The sequence below is a fragment of the Danio rerio genome, chromosome 14 (assembly GCF_052040795.2).
Source record: "Danio rerio strain M-AB ecotype USA chromosome 14, GRCz13ab, whole genome shotgun sequence".
NCBI classification, from domain to species: domain Eukaryota; kingdom Metazoa; phylum Chordata; class Actinopteri; order Cypriniformes; family Danionidae; genus Danio; species Danio rerio.
Window position 1 is genome coordinate 43,627,079 of NC_141034.1, and position 22,846 is coordinate 43,649,924.

Genomic DNA, 22,846 nt, shown 5'->3' on the forward strand with positions numbered 1-22,846 from the left:
GTGTGTTCATATAGAGCGCACTTAAAAAAATTGAGTTTTTACTTGTTTAAACTACTTATTTAAAATGTGCTGAAACAACACAACTCTTGAGATTTCATTGGGACAACTTAATTTTTTTGTTCACATAAATTTGTTAAAAGTGTTAACTTAATTTGTGTTGGGACAACATTAAGGATTTAACTTAACTCATTTGTTTTTACAAATTTAGGTGGATTGAACACAAAACATTTGTTGTCAAACAAAAAACCTTAATAATTGTGTTGTTTAGGCTCAACTTAAATGCCTAGTTTAAGCAAACAGAAAAAAATTGCTTTGTGTAAGAAAATAATAACTGGTAAAAGAAGCAGGTTTATTCTGAACTCCTCCATGTTTATTAGTCATAACAATGAGTGGAGGGAACCCTTAGGCGGGATGCTGCAACATGCTTTGTGCATGTACTGTACACTCACTGGTTTACGGCAAGCCCCGAGGGGGACATTGCACACACACACATGCACAATCATTATACAGTCAACTAGGACATTCAAAATTAATTCTGTTACACAGTTGCAGTTGTCTATAATAAATAGCACAAAGTGCACTATATACATAAAGGATAAACAATTTAGACAATGTAAATATAAATTCTGGTTTTGTGTTAATGCCACGTGAACCATTAGAGAGTGGGCTTGAGATATACACTCTCTTTTCCATACTTTTTCATACTTACTCTCCATACTTCCAGACTTTCTTATCAACAGTCGATGTTACTGAAAAAAACCTTATACAATTTTTATTGTGCTTCACATGGATGGGCTTTACAAACCACTTGTGCAAGACACTCTTAGACTTGTCATAGCATTAATATATTGCTGCTCTCTGATGATTTAAAGTATGTATTTTATTCTCAATTGTAGGTCACCTTGGATATATGTGTCTGTTACATACATACATGTAAGCAAATCTATTGGCTATTTTCAAAAAAAGAGGTGGAGCTACTCCATGTGTCCGACCCTATCTTCATGTTTCATTTGAAATGTCACATATTGAAAAAAGCTGAGGATTTTAAGGCACTTCAGGATCTCCTTTAATATTTGTGGTTGTATATCAAAGTGATATAATTTCCTCCCATAATTTCCATCCATAATGGGGCTAAAAGGCAAGTTGCGTACACTATAAATCGCTTTTTCTTCACCATCCTTTTCTCTACTTGGGTGTTGGTCTGGAGCTATAAAGCTCTTTAGCTCAAGGGGCTTTATGGTTGGCATTAGGTAGCTCCTGCTTTTCACTCTTGTCGGTCTGGTGTACATGAGCACAGCCTGTACAGTAAAGCCATAAAATGCCCGGCCCTGTCAGGAGGAAAATTTAGAGACTTAATTTTCAAGTAAACCTTTAAAGACAATGCAAAATAATTTTATTCATGGTCAGTGTCATAATTTCTGTGTCGTTATTACAATGTGATTTTTCATTAAAATATAGCAACTTGGCTTGCTTCCTTTTTGGTGGATGCATCCTAGATGATTCATTTCAAGATGATTCATTTCATTACAGGCACAAAATGAATGCCGTATTCCCTTTTATTTATTTATATCTAATATACAGTTATGGAAATAGCAAAGAGGCTACTTGAACTTGCTTTGCTCTCGTGTTATAAGTTTTGAGTAGCTCTTACTTTTATTCTGTTGTGTGAACTAATGATGTCATTTCTTCAAAATTTAAAATAAAAACAGACATGTTTGTTCATTTTTTGACAGCACAAAACCAAAGTTTTTACTTCAAAGAGTTAAGAAAGCAATATTTGCTAGAATAACCATGATTTTCAACCAAATCAAGTGTATACGCTTAAAACGCATTTAATCATTTATTGCATATACAGTTAAAGTCAGAATTATTACCCCCTTTGACTTATATATTATTTATTATATTATATATTTACTTATATATTACTTATATTATATTATATTAGAAATGTGTTGAAGAAAATCTGCTCTCCGTTAAACAGAAAGTGGGGAAAAAATAAACAATGGTCTAATAATTCAGGGGGGCTAACAATTCTGACTTCGACTGTATTTATTTTATGTTGTTTTTTCATGTAGTTAAAAGGTCACAAACCTTGAGATGTTGACAGCCATATATATGTATGCTAAAAACACTATTATGACACATATATTTAGGTAACAAGTGAAAATTGGTTGTTTTTGCGTTTTTTTTAGAGCAAATTAATTCCTCCGGTTTAAAAAGAATATTTGAAGCTGTCACAGCGATGAGATCATTGTGTAAGTTCCAGTGTGAAGATAGGCTGTCCAGCCAGTACAAAATGGCATCTTTCAGTTTTTAGTACAATTAGTGTTCTCTATTGTGAACAAGATGCAAAGACATTAATGTGCATGATTTAGCATCAAAGGGTCTTTTCACCTGTTGTGTTGCCAATCGTAATTTAAGTAGAAGAATTGTTCGGAGACATGGGTCATCAGTGTTGCGTTTATATTTGTGATTTGTCATTTTTGAAAGCTTTTGTTTCCATTTTGCTGCGATGAGAGCATAGCTGGCATGTGGACCCACATGTTAGGATTACAGTGGTCTGCTAACATGCAACAAATATGTTTGTAAGGAACTTTTTTTTTTTTTTACCTGAGAGCCTTCGAAATTTGGAAATGGTGAGATTCGAATAGTGAAATTCAACTGGAAATGTTGAAGTTTGTCTTTAAGCTTTTCCATGTTTGTAAATGTTGAAACACATTTGTCTCTTCTTCGACATCATTTCTATGAACAAATCTTTATTTATAGCTGTTGCACACTCCAAACGTGTTAAGTGTGCTTTTGTGAGCCTGTGTTGATGTGCATGGCCGTGAGTGCATCTGTATCACATGCTGTCATAAAGGAACTCACCTGCTGCTGAAAGCCTGAAACATCTGCTCTCACTTCATTACAGCCAACTTCCTGTCATACATTTTGAGCATCCCGCTTTCTGTCCTCTCTGTGCTTGCATTTTGGGTGGCAAGGTTGAGCAAAAAACGAAAAAAAAAAACAAAAACGAATGATAAACAGATCAGCAACAATAGTGTGAAATGCCAGCCCTCATTTGCTTGTACAAAGGAACCCGCCTGTGTATTCCCTCTTGTCCTCTGCCGTTTCTGTGTCTCTCCATTGTTTCCGGATCTGAATCAAGCTGTGCTGGATCTCTGGATGCTCGGAAAGCCTCGGCGGGCCGGGCCGCCTCAGGAGATCATCCTCTAAATGAGCATTCTTCAAAACACAACATCTCCCATTCCACTGCACAAAAAAATGCCAGGACACAGGAGGAGAAGTCAGGTCAGACTGCTCTTTGAAGCTTTAGTTCCCAGAGCCTCCTATTTGAAACCAAATCGCAATTCTCACCGAGTGCTTTACCACCCGCTACTCCAGGGCCTCCAGCCTCGACTTAACTAATTCAAACACGCCGACGGCAGGAGACAAGACAGACAGATCGACGGTGTGCAGCGCCTCAGAAAATCACAGTTAACCAAGCATCGCGCTTTGCCTCGTTAACAATTCAATTGTTGTTGTCTCCATGGGTTGTTTGTCCCTGTTTTTTTTTTTTTATTGACGGTAGTGTAGGATATTATGGATGTATTTTTTAGCGTAGATCCGGACTGATCTTTTACAGCCTCGAAAACCCTGAAAAATACAGAGGGAGGAATGTGAGCAGCAAAAAACTAAGTACTCTGGGTTTGATGAAGTAAATGTGAAGAGAGGAAAGGGCCCTCAGGGTACCTTCAGCTCAACTTACAATAGCAAGAAGAGTGTGTAGTGTATATTTCAGATACTTCCCCCTCCCCTTGGCACACTGTCTATTGTTTCTATTTGTTGTTCTCTTTTTTTATGTAGTTAAAGCACAAACACAATTGAAATTCCACACAGAATCTCAAAGACTAAGAAAACAAAGCCCAGTGGGATCAATGCATCCCTACTGTCAATAGTGTTGTCAAAGGTTTATGAATCTCTAGCAACATGCAGCTTGAGTCAGTTTGTGTAGGGGGCAATTAGAGCCGTCTAGGCAAAAACTGAAGTTGTCTCCGTTTTGTTTGTATTGGAGCTTCTGAAGTGTTGTGTTTTCCACCCACTATGACTCCGCTGGCAGACTTCGCCTGTTCCTGGACATCCCTCATTAGCATGTTTTCAGGCACCAAACTAAATCTATAGTCAACCTTTAAGCTTTGAAATTTCTCCTAATATACCCTTTGAGTCAGTTTTATTGATTGGTAATGGAGTGGCAGACAGAAAAGCAAACAGAATGCACATCTAATATTCATTCGTTTGTTTTATTTGTCTCTCTGTCCCCACAATTTGGTTCAGATCGATTGGGATCATGAATAATTTGAATATTAATTCTTGATTTTGTGCCAAGTTTCGAGTTTTGGTATGTTTGGTTATGATATAATAATAAAAATAATATTAATAATAATAATAATACATTTTATTTGTAGTGCGCTTTTATCAGACCCAAAGTGCTAAAAGGCAATCAAGCCAAACAGTAACAAAGCAGAACAATGAAAACGGTAAAAAAGACCACAATAAAACAATAAAATACGAACGATTCAGTACAATTGGATGATTAAATTAACAAAAATAATCAATCTAACTTAAAAGCAATGGTAAAAAAAGTGATTCTTAAAAAGTTTCTTAAAACAGTTCAGAGAAGCGGCGTTCCTGATGCTGCTGGGTAGGCCATTCCAAATCTTATGTACACTGTACGAAAAAGCACAACTGCCTGTAGTCTTCAGTTTACAGCGTGGCTGATGCAGATGATCCAGATGATGATCAAAGACTGCAGAGGGGGGTGGCGAGAGTTACCAGATCACAGATTTAGTCTGGTGGTAGCCCATGCACTGCTTTATATGTTAAAATCAGAGTCTTAAAATCAATATGTTGTAACGAACAAACGTTACATGCTTTAATTGTTGTTTTAGTTTCTTGTGATGCGAGAAGCACTGGTTGCAATATTACTACAGGCCACTAGGTTGTACTAGAGGGGAGTGAGAACTGGATATATTCCAGCTCACCATAGAGCAAGTGAGTCGTGTTTGGTAGAGGGAACCACATGGTGAACTGAGGCTACCGACCCACTCCGGTTCTGATTGTTTTGAGAACATTATTGTTGCTGCTCAAATGTGAGTATTGAATACGTTTTAAGTTTGAAAGTATTTTCAATGGTTGGTTGTGATTTGCCCTATGTTTATTTCTTATGTAGACAGGACATGTTGTCCTAGAGATATTCAGATGAGGTGTTTGTTGGTGCTTTCAATGGACTGCAATGATTTGGTTTCAACGTTCTTTATGCTTCTTATTGGCAAATGAACTATATGTGTACACGTGGAATGACGGTCAGTGACTCCTAAATTCCTCATACTACCGTTTTCCCAGTGTGAGGAAGTGGATCTTATTGCATCGCACTCAAATCCATCTACACAACATTCACCCAACCATCTATATCATTTACACGGACTGTTTACATTCAATGACTGCTTGGTTTTGGATATTGATTACTTTTGTTTGTGTGGACTAAATACTGTATACACATGTAGAGAAATTAAACAAGAAGGAAAAGGGAAAAACAGGCTTGTGAAGTTTATTTTAATTTCAGTATGTGTGAAATAAAAATTCTGTGAACTCTCTCAGTGTAACATCTTGCATGCATAGAGGTGGTGTTACAATGTGACATAACATTAAGCCAGTGAAGTTCCTGAAGTACACGGGTGATATGGTGGATGAGGAATCGTGTCAAAACCTGTGCAGCAGAATTTTGAATAAACTGTAAATGTTGGTAGGCCCCCGAAGAGTTTGTTACAGAAATCAAGACGTGCTATGTGATAAAGGCATGGACAAGCCTTTCTGCATCAGGCAGTGATAGAAAAGGTCTAATCGGATATATATATCACCCACACACACTAGCATATATGTCTATGTCAATGTCAATTATATTTAAATAGCACTATTATATACAACCAAAGGTTGACCAATGTGCTAACCAATACAAATCACAAAGAACAAGTTTAAAATTATAGCTAAAACAAACAATTCTCGCTAATAGCTATTACAGCTAAAAACAAACAAATCTCACTGATAAAATGCAAAATCAAAAAGGTAAGTTTTCAACATAGATTTAAAAACCGAGATGATATAGACCTAATACAGAGGGGCAGAGCATTCCACAAGGTAGGCCAGCTACTACTACTGTCCATATATGTCCAAGTGATTCATTTACAAAGACAAACAGAACATTTAAACAATCTTGATTTAAACAGGTTATCATACAACCAGAATTGTAATTTTGAAACTGATTGCAATGGATTAGAAGACGTGCAGTTCCACTTTTGGTGAAAAATCGGTCAGTAATTTCACTGTGGTACAAAGAAACAAAAGCTAAGAAAGTCATCTTGCACATAATGCTCCATTGCAGCTTACTTTTGCCCTCTCGCTCAAACTCAATCCTCTGTGGTGGTCTCCAACCAACAGAGGGTGGGGTAAATGGGGACACATCATTACCTAGCGTACCTGTGGGCCTGGACTGCCGCCACCAAGGTTAACTGGTTTTGGTTGCTCAACTCCAGTTGGCATGGCTACTGTCTCCAGAGGTAGCAGCCTTTCTTCTGCTCCCGGTCCCCATGAGCCTCGGTTTCTTTGTGTTAAAAGACAAGCCCGCTCTTGATCCTGTCCAACTCTGGATACAGCTGAAAACAAAAAGCCAGTAAACACAGTACCAGTGGGAGAGGGTTTGTGCTCCTCAGATTTGGCATGTATCGAATATTTTACATGATACATAGCATAGCAGACGACTTGCTGGCAAGGATCTTTCGCTCCTTCCTTGATGAATGATTCTATCTGAAGGCATTAGGTGATCTATTTTTCATGCGAGTCCTGTAGTCGCACTGTGCAGCTCGGGGTGGCATGGGGTCCCGTGTGCAAGTGCGTATCCCTGCATCTCGTGGAGAGGAGAAGGACGAGTGTCTTTGGGCGCACAGGGAGATGGTCTTGAGGTGAGGAAAGATGCGTTGGCTGTTTAAAGGTCACACCTGTCATTTCTTGGAAGCTGAGTGGAAGATCACCTGCAGGCCACCGCATGAAAGACTACGACACTCTTGTCTCATCGATGTAAAAAGAGCTCACACACATACCTGAACGCATAAATTCTCTCCCCACGGAGACTACTAAAGAAAGACTGTGATATTTGCCCTCCCACTCAGAAACAAGCTCGTGTTCGCTATCGCTTAGTAGATAAATGTGTGCAGTGTGTTTTTAACATTATTTTCCATCCAGCCCTGACATACTTTTACTTAGACGACTAAAATGGCCGTTCTATTTAAAGCACTGGCAAATTAACAGCAATTTGCAGGTTTGATGTGGAGGACGGCTCGTTCGGATCCCTCGTCTCATTCGTTAGCAAATCGCCCAGCGCCTTAACAAAGAGTAATTGTCTCACCTGCTTTCACTTATCCAGGCGGCTCAGCCTCTCCGAACGAGCGCTTCCATCTTATTTCGGCGTGTCCTACTTGAGGAACCGAGCTGAGCCGAGAGCGACGTGAGAGCCCCCGCTGGAGCTCCCCAACCTCGCTGCAAATCCACGGGAGGTCCCAAAGCCGCCTCGCGCCGGCTGCAGCACAGGCAAATTGCCACAGCTGAGACAAGTCTCCATTCAACAGGCTAATTAATCTTGCTTTGTAAGAGTAGTCATGCCAGAACCTCCCCGGGCCAGGCTGCTGATGCAGGCCTTCTGAAGTTTGGAGGCTTCGTTTATGGGCAGTTAAAGATCTCTGCGTCTGTTATTAGGTTGGAGCGGGAAGAGTGGCTATGATGAATAGGTATTCCTACTGCTATTGAATGCACAGAGAAGTGAGGTGGATGCGATTTAATGGTGCGGATGTGAGGAGAAACAGCTTGCGGTTGGCCAGATCTCAGGCTGGATGGTGCCAATAATGCTGATTAGGACATTGGGCCTTCTGAGAGACACTAAAAGCCACCTTTTGGCTTGCAGTTGCTTGCTGCCTCTTTTGCTGTCAACATTGTCCACTGAGGAGCCTCGGAGGTGATGATGAATATCTGGTCTTTAATAGGTGTTGCATTTTTTTTTTACTTGACACCTCTTTAACATTTTAAATTGATTCCTTTCTGTGGAAAACAGCAGTGAGACCAAACAAACATGACCCTCTTTTGAGATAAATAGTGCCGTCTAAATGGCATAATTAAGGTAGGCTTTAAAGATTTTGTGTGCTGCTGGTTTGTGTATGTGGTAATATAAGTCGTTTGCACACACAAGTGTAAACATAGCTTCGATTTTTGTGTGCAAGACAAAGAGGCAAGCATTGTGGATTCAGGTGCAGGTTCAGTTGGCTTAAGTGTGTGCATTTATATTGCAAAACATTTTACACGGTTGCATTCTCAATTAATTTAAATAGAAATAATGAAATTATAAATGCATTGTGAAAAAAAATTGAATAAAAAAATACATATATTTTTAGGTAACACTTTATTTTGATGGGCCATTTGAGTATTAGTAGACTGTCTGCTTAATATCTGTTGATACTGCTGCTAAACAGACTTTTCACTGACTATAAGAAACTTTGCAAGTACATGTCAACTTATACTAACCCCAACCCCAATTTAACAGTCTACGTATGATCTTATGAGAATTAGTTGGCTTGTAGATGCAATGTAACTTAAATTCAACAAAACGGACCATCAAAATAAAGTGTGACCATTTTTTTATTTTATATCCTGAATGTACAGTATGTATTGTTTTTATTATTAAAATAAATTTCATAAATGCTACAAATCAAAGGTCTGTAAATGTCTGTGCTCCCCACAAATTATGTAAAATGAAGCTATTATTGTGAATTATTACAATTGAAAATAACATTTTTTTTGTTATATTCATTTATTTATTCATTCATTTATTTGCCTTCGGCTTAGTCCCTTATTTATCAGAGGTTACCACAGCGAATGAACCACCCTTCCACAACCCAGTACTGGGAAACAACCATACACACTCACATTCACACACTACTGCCAGTTAGGTTTGTCCAGCTCACCTGTACTGCATGCTTTTGTGGGGGAAACCGGAGCACCTGGAAGAAACTCACACGAAAACGAGAAGTTACTTAGTTTATTTATATAACACATTTTTTACTACACAACGTTGCCCAAATTGCTAAATCACAAGTCACACAGCACAAACATGAAAATTAAACATAAAACAAACCTCTCAACAATAAAAAGGCTCAACTGCTAAAGAACAAAGATGCGGAAAGATACTTCAGAAGGTTTTTAAAAACAATAAAGTTGGAGCATGTCTAATATGCGGTGGAGGCTTGTTCAGTATTTTGGGTTGATTGACAGCAAAAGCCTGATCTCCACTTTGCGTACACCGAGACCTTAGTACAGAAAGAATTAACTGATCAGAAGACCTTAGTGACCTATCAGGATTATACACATGTAGGAGATTTGATAAATAAGATGGTTCTAGACCATTTAAGGATTTATAGAATAAATTTAGAACAAATGCAAACATGCAAACTCCATAGAGAAATGTTAACTGGCCCAGAGGGGGCTCAAACCAGCAAACTTTTTTGCTGTGAGGTCGCACAGCTATCCACCGAGCCACCATACCCCCCTTTGTTTTCTGTTATATTTTAAAAGTAAAAATGTAAAAATTAATTAAAGACAAGCTATTGGACAAAACTGAATTTTCAGCAATTATGACTTCAGTTTCCAGTGTCAAACGATCCATTAGGAATCATTCTAACATATGCAGATTTTAACCAACATTTTTTATTTTCAGTAAAAATGCTACCTACTGTTTTGAAGAGCACAGTTTTATAAATAATTAACAAATACAGACAATAGGAAAAAATGCATTAATTGGAGATAAAAATACATAATAAAATACAATTAACGTTTTGCTCAAACATTAATCATAACTGTTTATATAATTCCAGGGAAACTAAGGATATGATGTGGTCTGTTGAAGAGCCACATTTTTTATAGCTGTAAAAAAATGTGTCTACAACTTTGTCTCACGTGTATATGAGAATAATAATCTCCGCTTTCCCAACGCTGCAGTCTTGCTGGGTGATGTGGGTATTTCAGCAGAAGAGTGAAGCATCACCTGCTCAGCTCTGGTGTCATTAATCACCGCGGTTCTTTTTCCCTGAGCGGTTCACCAGCCAGAAGTCAAGCCAGTGCATGACAGACACATCTAATCCCAGCAGGAATACCACCTCAGCAGTTAGCAGCTAACTCGAGGGGCCCTGTTTAGCCCTCACTAAAAGTTCCCTAAGTTCACTACCACCGCTGCCGCCTTCACTGTTCCTTGTTCTTCTCTGTCTCTCTTTGTCTCCCGGGCACCTCGGCTGTCAATTTTTCCAGTGATGGACTGTAAACTATGTTAAAGTTCTAGTTGGAGTTCATCGTCTCCTATTAGACTTCCAGTTGAATCTGAAAACTAAAGCATCAAGTCATTTGTGGCCAACAGACCATGAGCACTCGGATTACCCAGTTGTTGAGTATGATAAAATGGCAGCCTTTTTGTATTATTTTAATCATCCTGAGGAGGAGAAAACTAGCAAGTTGTGAGGGCGAGTTGTAGAACATCAGAAAACAACACTCATATATTTCTCCACTCTCATCTTTCTGCCCAGTAAGGCTGTTTGGTTGGCATTTTTACCCCTCTGCTGTGTGCAAAAGAGCCAGTTCATTAGACCCATATGCTACAAACAATTCAACAGAGGCTCCGGCTGAGCCCAAATGAGATCCGCTGTGATTTACCTTTTAAATGGGCGTCTTGTTTACCAGTCTATGACACTGTGTTGAATATACTAAAAAAAAAAATTGCAGCTGAGCTTGATTGGGCTCTTGTGTCCTTCAAGGTGCTCCCGAAGTCAACTCGCCTAGATTTTCTTTCACGCTTATTGAATAGGGAAGTCCACATGGACCTTTTAAGACTATGAGCTCGATTGACTGCCCTTTGCGATTGATTGACCAAAGAATGAAATAAACACTCTTCTATGCAGTGCAGCAGATCACCTTGAAAAGCCCATTCTTCTCTACCTGGCGCACAGGCAGCCACATTTCTGTGGATGATAAATTCAGCAGTAATAAAAACATTCATTCCAGCCCTTTGTGGTCTAATGCAGACCAGTTTTGGCAGTTTTCTCCGGTGTCTTCGTAACTTTCAAAATCTTCTTGGTATTACTTATTTTTTAAGGGAGGTCATAGGTTTTGTTTTGCGCTAAAATGAAAATACAAATAATGTGGTCATGTTATGTTTGTAGTTTTGAGGTCATGCTACCAGGTTTGTTTTTAATAGATTTAGTTGTTTTTTTTACTTACAGTTTTGGTAAATTTGTCATTATATTAGATTTAATCATTTTAATTTAATGTTTTGCTAGTTAACATTGTTTTAGGTACATTATCATTTTTAGGTATTTCTATTATTATTAGTAGTGGTATTAGTATTGTTTTAGATTTAGCATTATTATAATTTTTATTATTTATTTATTTATTTATTATAATAACTTTAGTTGTAGTCATAGTTTTAGTTAATTCAAATGATCAATTCCATCACTGATTAATTGGGTTTTCTGAAACTTGTATATATTGTACATGTTGTATACACTCACTGGCCACTTTTTAGGTACACTCACTAGTACTGTGCTGGACACCCTTTTGCCTTTGTTGAGACCATTTGAGTACAGTAAAGTCATTGTCATGTTCAAGAAACCAGTCTGAGATGATTTAAGCTTTATGACATGGCACGTTATCCTGCTGGAAGTATCTATCAGAAGCTGGGTACACTGTAGTCATAAAGGGATGGACATGGTCAGCAACAATTCTCAGGTAGGCTGTGGCGTTGACATGGTGCTTAATGCTTTCATGTTGTTGATGCCAAATTCTGACCCTACCATCTGAATGTCACTGCAGAAATTGAGACTCATCAGACCAGGCAACATTTCTCCAATCTTCTCATTTTGGTGAGCCTATGCAAATTGTGGCCTTGGTTTCCTGCTCTTAGCTGACAGGAGTGGCACCTGGTGTGGACTTTTGCTTCTGTAGCCCATCTGCCTCAAGGTTGGACTTGTTGTGCGTTCAGAGATCCTCTTCTTCATACTTCGGTTGTAACAAGTGGTTATTTGAGTTACTGTTGCTTTTCTATTAGCTCAAAACAGTCTGTTTATTCTTTTCTGACACCCACAGAACTGCCACTGACTGGATAATTTGTCTTTTTCTGACCATTCTCTGTAAACCCTAGAGATGGTTGTCACTTAAATCACCTTTCTTCCCCATTCTGATGCTCGGTTTGAACTGCAGCAGATCATCTTGATCATGTCTTCATGCCTAAATGCATTAAGATCCTGCCATGTGATTGGCTGATTTGCATTTAACAGCAGTTGGAAAGGTGTACCAAATAAAGTGGCTGGTGGATGCATGTTATTATACTTGCATATTATGCATTTGTAGATTCTTACAATGCATGAAAGTCTTTTCGTTAACTTTTTCTAAAGGCTATTATAATATAATTTAAAGGAATAGCAAACCAAAAAGAATACTTGTCAACATTTACTTAGTGTATTTTCTTCATCTGTCCATTGAAAGTTGTTGTGTATGCCATTGCACTTTTAATTTCTCTTTAACTTTCGCAGAGGCATTTGGTTAAATATTTAAAACCACTTCACAGATAGTGGACTCTCTCTGTACTGAAGCATCAGTGAATTGCTTTTTGTAAACATTTAAAACTGTATCCACAGATCTACTTATATTTGAAAACAGCTGATGGAGTCTGTAATGCACAACACGGCTTCATCTCTAGAATGTTCCCTGAATGTGTTTGATGTGTGATGTGTAGCCGAGTAGAAGCGCAGTGATTTTTCTCAGCACACTGACTGCTTCTTTAGTCTTTGCATTCTGGCAAGAATTTAACTGGGTGGCAGGGCTTCTAAAAAATACATTACTACAGATTTTTGCATAGAGGTGTATGATAGGCAGAAACAGATATTTAGAAATATTCTTGTATTGGCTTTTTTTGCAGTGTCTCCATTATTTATTTATGAATGCTCTTCTTTGTTTTCATTGAGTTAAGTGTGACAGTGATTTGAGTATGAGTCTCAAAGTGGCAGCTGTCTCTCCTGTTAGGTATTAATTAGTCCTTAATATGGAAGGTTGGGTTGATTAAAATGCAAGAAGAGCCTCAGAGCTGGACATGGGTAAATAGTAAAGTAAGTTTATATACACACACACACATATATATATATATATATATATATATTGTTTTCACTGCAAAAAAAATTGCAATGTAATAAAACAATGTAAATTCTTTGCGTCAGATAATGCAGTTCTTTTGAAAGTATTGTTTTAAACCTCATTACACTCTTACAACATTTGATCTTCCTTCCAAAATAATGTGTTTAAAGCAAATCATTTTTTTTATTTCATTTTTTGGAGGGCTGTCTTTGATGTCCAAATATTTTATTAATGTATTCATTTGCCATGCTTATTGAGGCTGGCCTCATCTCCGGAATTTTATTTTATTTATCAGTAAACAGCCTCAAGTTGTTTGGAACAGGTTGGTTTTGTCCTCTCATCTTTCCATGAATTTCAGAGTTGCACTGAGAGGTGTTTAGATATCTCTGACTCCAGTAATGTTTTATTGATACTTTCATATTTCTGGATTAAAAAATAGGAAACTTTCCTCTCCTTTTTTCTCTTTCTTCAGAATCCATTTTGCATGGGATGAAATGTTTTTAACATGATTTCCTCTTGCTTGTCCTCTGCCTCGTCTTGAGAGAAGGTTGGAAATGGCCTAATTTCATCTACAAACACTGGTCTGACTTTATCCACACGTGACTTGACTTCCAAAACTTCCTAAAAATCTAAAGTGAAGGGCATCTCCTTCAATAATCTGCTGCCTAAACTGATAATAAAGCACTCAAGGCCCACCACACACATGCTGACCTATTTTTAACAGGTCTTCAGTTGGAAATGATCAACAAGATGCACCGCAGATGTCTAATACAATTAGATCTCAAAGAGAATGTGTCAGACTGACTCACGCAATTAGAGTTTACCACCTCTAAATAAAAATGCATTTGTTCTTGACACCCGTTTGAGGTCACCAAAGTTATTTTAATTGCAGATGACAAAAACACACATTTAGTTGATTTTTGAGATTTTATACTATTTTTCAATTAGAATTTTCATGTTTTGAGTGGGTAAATAAAATTTGCTTTGCTCCTAACTTTAGCCTGGCATATTTGCAACGCATAATACATGGCATTGATGATAATTTTTAAAATATTTTTAATGTTTTGAGCAATACATTAATTTAAAATATAGAATATGATATGAAAAATTCTACACAGCTTTATTTTTAAGAATTATTCAAAATAATGTAAACTTGAATGGCATTTTTGAATAGGTAAAATCTCTCATCACAGTTATATAATGTACATATTATAGACATTTGTTAGAGTTTAAATGTTAAACCATTCATTCATTTTCTTTTTTTGGCTTAGTCTTCTTATTAATCTGGCGCCACCACAGTGGAATGAACTGCGAACTTATACAGCATATGTTTTATGCAGCGGATGCCCTTCCAGCTGCAACCCATCTCTGGGAAACATCCATACACACTCATTCACACTCATACACTACGGACAATTTAGCCTACCCAATTCACCTGTACCGCATGTCTTTGGACTGTGGGGGAAACCCACACGAACACGGGGAGAACATGCAAACTTCACAAAGAAACGCCAACTGACCTTCTTGCTGTGAGGTGACAGCACTACCTACTGCACCACCGCGTCGCCCAAACTATTCATATTTTAACATAAAAATAATAAAACCCTTCATTGAGTCGTGCATTGATACATTATCTGTAAACCGTATAGATGGTTGTGTGAAAATCTCGAGTAGGGTCTGTCTGTGGACTGCAAGACAGCGGTGTAACTTGAAGTACGTTAGAGGCGTAACTTGAAATTATGGAGCCATGTTAAACTATGTTGTAGGCTAGATGGCGCTGTACATCAGTTATTAACGTCTACACCTATCCAAAACTCCAAAACCAACCATCACAGTTATTAACATTTACATCTTTCCTAAACCTAAGCCTAAACCCAACCATCACAGTTATTAACGTCTACACCTTCCCTAAACCTAAACCCAACCATCATAGTTATTAATGTACAGTCGGGAGTTGTGGAGGCTTACATGCTTGGCACGCTCAGATGGATACATTTAAAGAAAACTCATGAAAACATTTGGTGAAAATGTTCTCTGGTAAGTATTTCCACCATCTTGCCTACAACATCTCTTTGGCTGAATGGGATATTGATAACATCTTGATAACACACCTTACTACAAGTTACGCCTTTTCATCATACGCACCCGTTTTGCGTTCCGCAGACAGAAACACTTGGAAAATCAGCTGTTTCTGAAATACTCAAACCAGCCCGACTGGCACCAACAACCATGCCACGTTCAAAGTCACTTTAATCACCTTTCTTCACCGATCTGACACTCAGTTTGAACTGCAGCAAATCGTCTTGACCATGTCTACATGTCTAAATGCATCGAGTTGCTGCCATGTGATTGGCTGATTAGACATTTGCATTAACAAGCTGTTGGACAAGTGTACCTAATAAAGTGGCCATTGAGTGTACAATAATATTAGTAGCTTCTGCCATAATATTTTCTTTTTTATAAGCCCAACTTACAATATTAAATTTGAAAACTCAGCCCTCAAAAGAAGCTAACTGAAAATTAGCTGTGATATAACAAGTTTGAAACCTTGGGATAAAAATTGGATTCTTATGTTGTACTATTGTGGACGAACAGATGAAGTTCCTTTGTATGCACAGTTGTATGGCAGGTGTCTGAGAGGTTAATGCGTTTGAGCGTACAAGCACATTTGTGCTTCTGTCCATGTCAGGATCAAACGACAGACGAGACAATGATCACATGTCATTAAAGTTCTGCCAAACCAAGCAACCTCAAGCTGTCAAAGAGTTTTTTCTTGTATGTAAAGTAAAAGTGCTTGGTGCTGATATGCACTTGATGGCTTTTCTCTTGACAGCAGTGGCATTTTCAGGACTTTTCAGCTTTTATCTACAAATAAAATATATATAAAAATACACCGAGCCGTCCATGTTCATCTTATGGCCTCTGTTCTGCTGCTTTGAAAAGCATTCATTTGCCCAGTAGGTCAAGAAAAAAAATATAAAAAGAAAAGAAAAAAATAGCTTGCATCAATAAGTCGTGAGCGTGTTAAATCAGTTTATTGAGGACTACAGCACAGAGGTTAATGCATACTTTGATCTCTGAAACATTATAATCTTTTGCCAATTATGTGCCTGCATAATTTCCTTCCTGTTATTCAAAAAATCATGAGGTCATTCTATAGAATGTTGCAGTGTACAATTTGAGTAAATTGCAAGTTCACGGTGCTCCAGTCAATAATAATTCTTTCCTTTTTTTTCACAACCAGACCTTTGGCAACCCTTGTGAGGTTTGACATCAGCCGTTCTTTTTTTGGCTTGCAGGTCTTCATTGTTCCTTCCCTCTTTGTGCCTTTGTGAATATGTCGCTGAATTTGGGCTGCACGATATTGGTCAAATCTAACATTGCAATGTTTTTTTCATATTTTTATTTTGCAATATTTGCGATTATATATTGTGATATTAATACAATTTCACCGGATTACTTCCCAATCCCAAGTGTGAAGGGGAAGGGCTTCAAAATCTACCCTTAAGAAATGGGACAGCACTACAGCACCTGCACATGTCATCATGAGCTCTTGCTTCATATGCGATCGACAATCGCAACTGCTGTAGTTATTCCAGTTGCATTATTTTTTGGTATTAATCTTCTGGAAATCATTGGCAACAATATCATGTTATCATAACGATATAATGTGGCAATAAAATCATAACTGGACTGTGTATTTATGCAATGGCCGTATTCATCTATGTAAAACACACAAAAACGAATGTTAATGTTATACCAGAGACTGTAAAAAGATCATATAGTGTCAGATTTGAAAGTAATAGCAATTATGGATAGCGAAAATTAGCTTTTTATTATTATTATTATTTTTTAAAGAAAATTACAAAATTTTTATTTTTATTTTTTTTTTATTTTTTTAAAGCATGGCAGTAAAACAATATGTTGTGAATATAATAAATCATATGCTTGTTTGTTGTTAAAATTCATAATTATCACAAAAAAATACTAATTTGTGCATCTTCTTATTTCCGTGTGCAGCCATTTTGCCATTATAGATGGTGTATTCTGGGAAATTTTCTTACCTTTTGGTTTCAAACGTGGTCATGAAAAATCTTAGTTTTAAGGGCTATCTAGCCATTCCCCTTAGCCCTATGCCTTCAATTTAAAGAGAACTGAGACACCCCTACCGGAAGGGCTAAGAGGTAGAATTCGGATCTGGCCTTAATATCTCTATTTGGAAAGAATTGATTTTGTTAGATGGATTGAGATGATTCTGCAGTGGGAGTGCATCTCTATTAAATCTAATAAACAATCTATAAACTTTTTGGAGACCCCCGGCACATTTTTGTTGTGGTCTGTGCTATTTGCAGTGCATTTCTGTATTTTCATATGTTATGAGTATTTTCATGCATAACAACAAAGTGATAAGCAAAATGTTTTTTCATTTCTCAAATCTAACGGTATTCAAGTACGGTAACTGAAAGATAAATTAAAAATAATTCTATAAAATTAATGCTTTTAAAATCATTATACAAATCACAGGCAGTAAAAACACATGTAGATGATAAATTATGATACAAAATAACCATTGCATATCCTGTGATGTGACTATTGCGAATGATTATATTGCAGTATCGATGCTGAAATGATATATTGTGCAGCCATAGTGGCTATCAAACTGTATGTCTAAGCTTTTAGACTAACTGGAGAATACTTCCTAATGCTTTAATCTCATCATGCTGTGCCACCTGCTGTTGTATGAAGCCTACCTTAATCAACACATAGTCTTGATGACATGGCTTTTTTTTGTCTGCAAGACCTGTGTTTTCGTCATGAATTGAGAACTGCGATTCGTTTGTGATAGTATAGTAAGTGGTGTGCTGTCGCATTGTTTTTATCTAGGTCTCACTCACCTGCCTGTACTGTACTGTACTGTACCCGCATGTGTTTTCAGTAGAGTGAACATCAGTGCTTTAATGTGCAGGTGGCACTTGTGAAGTGATTTGCTGTTGGACTGGTTCCATTTTAAAGTGACTCTACACACTGGGAGTGTTGAGTCAGCTAAGTGATTGTGACCGGGTGAAATGCTGCATGTCTGGAGCTCAGAAGTAAACGCATTCAAAGGCCTGTTATAGACTCAATTACTTGTTTATAGTACAGTCTGTGGCATGCTGTGTAGTTTTTGTAGAAACAAACAAAAATAACATTTAATGTAAAGCATTTGTGATGTTGGGCGGCATAGTGGCTCGGTGGTTAGCACTGTTGTCTCACAGCAAGAAAGTCACTGGTTTGAGTCCCAGCTGGGCCAGTTGCTATTTCTGTGTGGAGTTTGCATGTTTACGTGGGTTTTCTCTAGGTGCTCCGGTTTCACCCACAGTCCAAAGACATGCGCCATAGTTAATTGGATATACTAAATTGGCCATAGTGTGTAAATGTGTATGAGTGTATGGGTGTTTTCCCCAGTACTGGGTTGTGGCTGGAAGGGCACAACCTGCGTAAAACATATGCTGGAATAGTTAATTTCACTGTGGCAACTCCTGATAAATAAGGGATTAAGCTGAAGGAAAATTAATAAATGAATTTATGGTGTTAGTCTATGGGATTCCAGATGGTTAAAAGCAGGCGTGTGTAGCTCATATATTTGATGCAGTGCAATAAACACAGGCTGCATTTAAACTAGTGCATTTTCATTTCAAAACAGTGTTTTAGAACAAGCATGCTTCTTGCACCGACTGGTGTTTTTACTGCATTACAAAAAAATAAGTTCTCCTTCTACACTATACAACCTAAAAACGTACGATACATGATCATTTTCACTTTCTGGGCATGTACATATTTTACCAGCCTCTGTATTTGCAGTCTACTGGTTGTGCAATCGTCATATTAAAGGGCCTTGACAAATCAGGGAATGATGTGCAGTAGTTAATAAATCCAGTCAGAGAGAGATTATGGATAGCTGTAAAAACCAAAAAAGTTAAGGTAACTCAAACTAGGGCTTCTCGATTTTGGGAAAAATCATAATCATGATTATTTTGATCATAATTGTAATCACGATTATTCAAAACGATTATCAGTTGAAGTGAAAATGATTAACGCTCCTGAGAATTTTTTTTTAAATAAATATTTCCCGAATGATGTTTAACGGTGCAAGGAATTTTAACAGTATTTCCTCTAATATTTTTTTCTTCTAGAGAAAGGCTTATTTGTTTTATTGTGGCTAGAATAAAAGCATGTTTAAATATTTTGAAATCTATTTTAAGGTCAATATTATTAGCCTCCTTAAGCAATACATTTTATGATTGTTTGCAGAAGAAACCACTGTTATACAATGAACTGCCGAATTACCCTAAATAAGCCTTTAAATCGGACTTTAAATCTGAATGCTTGTATTTTGGAAAATATCTAGTAAAATAGTATGTACTGTCATCATGGCAAAAATAAAATAAATATTTTTTTTTAGAAATGAGTTATTAAAACTATCATGTTCAGAAATAAGTTGAAAAAAATCTTTCTATTAAACAGAAATTGGGGAGGAAAAGGGTTGCTAATATTCAGGTGGGCTAATAATTCTGACTTCAATTGCATGCAGTTATTTTCCACCCTGCAAAGGATAGAGAAATAAATACAATAGAATAAAAATATGAAACAAACTTTGCTTTAAGCATCTTCACTGTAAGAATAAAAACAGCTGGAAAAGTCCTTCAGTCAAGAGCAGTGAGGGATTTTCTCCTTTTGTTGTTTGATTAATGATAAAAACAGGTAGCAGCATGAATATCGCACGCTGTCACTTTAATGGTTTCTCTTTCACGTGTCTTCTGATTCTCAACTTGTTTGTTAATTACACAAAAGAGGGTAATATAAATAATCACTAAACACCGCCTTTTGACACCTATTTGACCATCAAAGTGCTTACGTTAAGATGACTTAAGATGTGTGCGCTCTTCTCATCTCAGTGTGCGAATGAGACCGAATGTTTCCGCGCTTTTAAGAGCAACAAATGTGTACAACGGGAAAGGGGGCGGGTATATGATGCAATGATCGTTTATCTCGATTAATGGTTTTTCAAAGTCGTTAGAAGCCGAAATTGAAATCTGATTTTCGATTAATTGCACAGCCCTAACTCAAACCATTTGAGGAAACCGATTGCAACAAACCATTTAAGTTTTAAAAAAATAATCCTAATGAGCTCTGTGAACTTAATCTATTTAAGTAAACAAAGCTATTTGAGCACAGGAAATCCCAATAAATGAAGAAAACTCAAACCAACTGATACTGTAAAACCAAATAAGTTAAGGCAACTCAAACCGTTTAGGGAAACCGATTGCAACAAACCATTTGAGTTTATCTATATGAGTACTGTGGCCTTACTCTATTGAAGTTGATGTAATGAGGTATTTAATTAGCTCATTACCTTCAACACTGAGTTCAAAACTCTTGTTTTACTGTATAAATATATGTATAAATATTGCAATATAATGTCACCAGATGACTTGAATACCTCTATTTTGTAAACAATTAATTGATTTTCTATTGATTGGCATGATTCTGTAAGTAAACAAGCCATGCACAGAATGTAATACACTATTTACAAGTATAGCTAAATGCATAGAGCAAACTTAAATGTAAAATAAAAAAAGTTTTTAGGCTAGCAAAATCGTATTCAAGTGCAAAAAGGTAATATAAAATGACAGTAATCTAACAAAGCACAACAAAATCGTCACATCTTGATTAACTGGTGCCAGATATCAACAGTCAACACAGAATTTGCTGCAGTAGGAGAAGTTGTGTCAATCTTTTAATAAATGACTTGCACCTAGAAGTCAATGCCGTTTGAAGGCATAAGATGCAAAGCACAGATGCTCTTGATTGTGGGAGTAATTAAGAATATAATAACAATAATACTAAAATAGTTCAGAATGAAAATGTTTTAGAATGACCAAAACAACATTTCAGATGTTTTACAGTGTGCTCAGCCTACTGGTGTGTCCATTCACACACATCTTTATCATCACGTGATCTCCCATAACAAAGTAACAAGAATTTTTTAATGTGCTTACTGGACTTTTTTTCGGTAAAAGTGTTTCCATTGTAGTTTTTGCACATCTTTTCTCATCAAATAAAACATTCATCCTATTCAGTTATGTGTATTCTGTGTGCATATGTTTTTTATATCGCGCATCTTGGCATTTCCATCAACCGTTTTTTTAATGCGCATATCCAAAATGTGCATAAAAATAGGTGGATGGGAACAGAGCTAGTGTGGAGGGCATAACTGCATCTTGTAACCGATTTTTACAATGAAAACACAATAAACTAAACAGCTAGGCAATCAGAAATGTACAGTCTTATCATTACTGTCCAACTTTCAGTGAATATGAAATATTCAATGAGACCAGTGAAGTTATTTCAAATCAAATGATTCTTATGAAACTGTTCTTTTTAATGAACCATAACTGAACTATCATTCCTGTCTTGAAACAAAGCATGTTTGTTTTACATATAATGAGCCTCATTTGGCTTGTAGTTATTGTATAAAATACATATTTGTATTAACACTTTTTTTTTTTTTTACACATTTGTCTCGAGGCTGAGTCAAAGAACATTTGCTGCACAAACAAACCATGTTCCAGATGCTACTAACTTGTTTTGAACGCAGATCGTTCACTTAAATATCTCAACATCTGGCCATGTTTCCTGAGGTGATGAATGAGTAGTTAGTTATTCCATAAGCAGGGTGCCTCTTCTTCTTTATGACAACGAAGAGCACCTTCCCAATGGGATATGCCACTCCTGTTCTTCTTAAAAAGAGGAAAAGTGCAGTCGGAAATAACCCTGTGAGTGCTGCTCACATCAAAAGCCCTGTCATTGTGTAGCAGGGAATGTCCTCCAGGTCTTTCTATTGGTGCTATTGTACATGCATCTCAGCCGATTCTGTCCTTTCAGACCACAGAGTCTCTAGAAACTTCAGAGGAACAGGATGCTCTTTTGTTTATGTGTGCGCATTTTCCTTCTGTTTTGTAGGTTTGCTTGTTTTCCTATGGAGAGGGTGCTGGTTGCTTCTTTACAAGGCTGTCAATCAAGCACTAATGAGCAGTAAATTATGGAATAAAACATTTGCAACCACTTGGCTTTGATATGGCTTCGCGTGCACTAATTGCAACGATTATATCTGTATTATTTTTCAAAAAGATCAGTGGGGCACTCCAGTAATTTTCATTAATCACGAACAAAGAAGAGGTAATTAAAAACCCCATTATCACCAATCATTTTGGGTGTTTATGGAGGGATCCGAATATTAATATAATTTAATTCACACAAGACATCGCATGCACAAAAGATTATTTCAAGGCCCTGCTGTTTCATAGCACGCGTATCTGTTCTCTGCATGGATTTTATTTTTATTTTTTTGCTGTTTGAGTTGTTTAAGTCACGTCCTGATATTGTGTACATTCCTGACAGTCATGGTCATGGGTGCATGCTGCCGATAACCGCTTCTCTTACTTTGATGGTTCCTCACTGCTGTCACTGAGATATTCGACAAGGTCACGCCAAGTATGGAAGAGATAGAGTCATGGGGTGTATCGGCAGCAGGTGATCTGTTTGCTCCCTATTA

At 37.1% G+C, this 22,846-nt stretch overlaps 1 protein-coding gene and 1 long non-coding RNA gene across 51 annotated transcripts in view; one reads left to right on the forward strand and one right to left on the reverse strand.

The window, feature by feature from the left end:
* diaph2 (diaphanous-related formin 2) overlaps positions 1 to 22,846 on the forward strand; it is a 716,224-nt gene that overhangs the window by 123,451 nt on the left and 569,927 nt on the right. The gene's annotated exons all lie outside the window — the stretch shown is intronic.
* On the reverse strand, positions 338 to 3,647 carry LOC147834016 (uncharacterized). Its single transcript, XR_015508097.1, has 3 exons — positions 3,084 to 3,647; positions 2,869 to 2,956; positions 338 to 1,328 (listed from the first exon to the last, which is right to left on the reverse strand). It is a non-coding gene; the product is annotated as an uncharacterized LOC147834016 (long non-coding RNA).